The 2,660-nt window shown below is 43.2% G+C and overlaps 1 non-coding gene across 1 annotated transcript; it reads left to right on the top strand.

Annotated features, from left to right (window-relative positions):
* The first annotated feature begins 1,562 nt into the window (after positions 1 to 1,562).
* On the top strand, positions 1,563 to 1,635 carry TRNAK-CUU (transfer RNA lysine (anticodon CUU)). Its single transcript has one exon. It is a non-coding gene; the product is annotated as a tRNA-Lys (tRNA).
* Positions 1,636 to 2,660: the final 1,025 nt, after the last annotated feature.

The raw sequence follows: 2,660 nt of genomic DNA, 5'->3' as shown, positions 1-2,660 counted from the left end.
AAAAAAGAACTGACCACAAGTCTGTACAATAAAGAGCTTGGGTTCAGAAGGAAATAGCAAGAGGAAAGTCTAGCCAGTGTTTTGGGCCTCCCATTCTGTGCTGAGTCATTTAGGCAAGTCCCTTCTGCTCCTTGGACCTTGGTTTCCCCACCTGCTGTATGGGGTCGTGGGTAGGGAGCCGAACTGAGTCCAAAAGCTCACTTGTATGTCCATGAGCCTAAGATTTCACGTGAGAAGTTCTTTCCCTAAGTCACTCCTTTGGCATGGTCTCCATTTCCTGCACAGCCCATTTTTGCCTCTTCTGGGGGAAGAATAGACAACAGTGATGAAGAATGCTTCTAACCTAGAGATTTCTTACAAAGTCTCAGCTCTTGCTTAGTTTTTTCATGAATTCCATTGAGCCATGTCCATATCCGTAAAATTGGGACAGCCATTATGCCGGCGACCCAGTCACACTACATACCACTGTGCTAGATGTGTCATGTACATTTCCTTTTATCTTCATAATGGCTGTAGGAGAGGATGTCGCTGCTTGAGGTCATCCAGCTTACAAAGGTAGAGTTGGCATCTCAGCCTAGGTGAGGTGTGTCTGCCTCTTTGTCCTTTGCCACACTGCCCCTCTTCCTATCTCTCACTGCTGATGGTGGGAGAATGGACTAAAATGAATTAAAGGCACTTGGTGACCTGGGGATTGCTATGCTCATGTGCACCATTAAGAGTTACCATTGGTTCTCTTTTTCTCACTGTAGTGGGACCTGGGATCCGAGTCCTCAACCATTCTTACACGTGCAGATAATGTGAAGGTAGGACCTACCATCAGTTTTTGGTGCATAGTTGCCAATTGAGATAATTCCATTCACTATAAACAAACAAATGGGAGCAATCAACAAGCAGGAAGGGCAACAATGTTGGGAATGAGCTCCCTGGTTGACTTGGTCATTATGAAGGACCCACTGTGTCCACTTCCTCCTTTGTTTATTCTCAGCTTTTCTCTGCCATGATGATTATTGTTATTGCCACATTCTTACTCGTTCACCCAAGGAAATGGGAAGAAAGAACCTTAAGAGCAAGCAGAAAAGCCAGTCAAACACAATTCCTAATCACTTCTTTCCACTAAAATGTAGGCTCTGTCGGGGGAGGGATTGAGGCTGTCCTTTTTATTCTCTCTCTCTCTCTCTCTCTGTGAAAAAAAAAAAAAAAGGGGGTTTTATTAAAGCACAGGGACAGGACCCATGGGCAGAAAGTGCTGTGTCTTCTGCTTATTCTTATATTCCAAGAGCCCAGAACAATGTCTGGCCTACGACAGGCACACAGTTAAGTGATGACTGAATGATATGTTGGTTTGCTTGTTACGTCCACACAGAGACATACCAACTCTCCTTAAAATTTTCTTTACATTAGTTCTCCTTTTAATGTTTATACCTTGCCTCCTCAGCCAAGCTACTTAAAGGCAGTGTATGAGTATATATCATCTATATTCTATCTATCATCTATCTTCACAGCAATCTTTTCAAGTAGGTAATCTCCTTGTTTTACAGATTAAGAAAGACTCAGAGAGTGGAGCCTGGCTGGCTCAGTTGGTAGAGCATGTGACTCTTGATCTCAGGGTTGTGAGTTCAAATCTCATGTTGGGTGTGGAGCCTACTTACGAAAGAAAGACAGACAGACAGAAAGAAAAGAAACAGACTCAGAGAAATCAAGTACCAGCTGTACCAGCTGAGTTCAGATGTGACCTGTGTTTGCTTGTTTGTTAATCCATGTTTAATAGAGACCAAATCCCACAGTGATATTGGGAATAGTTAAAATTTTAATTGATACTCGCTACCTGCCAAGTGTATCAGTCAATCCTCATAACAACCTTAGAGGAAATTAGTAGTATTCTCTCCACTGGAGAGATGAGGGCATGTGGTTCACAGAGGCAAAGTAACTTGCCCAACTTTATATGGCTAGACAGCGATAAAGTTTAATTTAAAAATTTTTAAGCAAACTCTACCTCCAACATGGGTCTCGAACTCACGACTCTAATATCAAGAGTCACATGCTCTACCAACTAAGCCAGCCAGGCACCCTGACAGTGATAGAATTTTTACCCAAACAACTTGATTCCAGGGCCCATCTTAAACCCTAAGCATGAGTGTGTTAACCCACGCCTTTCTGCTTCTCCATGGAGTCTCCTTGGGCTCCTTTATACCCTCTGGGCTGAACCCAGAGTCTCCTCCAGAAAATACTTGAATTGATAATGCAGATAATGGCATATGACTCTCTGACCCAAGGAAGGGCTTAATGCTGATGAAATCTTAAGAGACCAGAAGCAAACCCTCTTATTTCTAAAGATAGCACATGGAAGACTCACAATTCTTACAGCTATGAGACTGGAAGACCTCACCTGCTTCTGAAGGCTGGCATGAGTAGTAAATGAGTGATCCAGACTCACAAAAAGTGCTTCCAGCAGAGTCTGGTATGGTACCCAGTAAGCATGTACTAAAAGGGAGCTATCAAAAGGCCTCTGTCTAGGGAATTCGAGACCCAGTGGGTTAATTATCCTCGGGCAGAAACCACACAGCCTTCCCCAGACAGACCTGAGAGTGGTAGAAACCCAAACAGACAGTTACAGTTCAGCTAAAATAGGGCTAATCTTTAATCTTTTATGGATACATGTA

The sequence above is a fragment of the Crocuta crocuta genome, unplaced genomic scaffold (assembly GCF_008692635.1).
Source record: "Crocuta crocuta isolate KB4526 unplaced genomic scaffold, BGI_CrCroc_1.0 scaffold127, whole genome shotgun sequence".
Classification (NCBI taxonomy): Eukaryota; Metazoa; Chordata; class Mammalia; order Carnivora; family Hyaenidae; genus Crocuta; species Crocuta crocuta.
The sequence above is the reverse complement of the archived record's forward strand: the minus strand, read 5'-3'. Positions and strand labels throughout refer to the sequence as shown.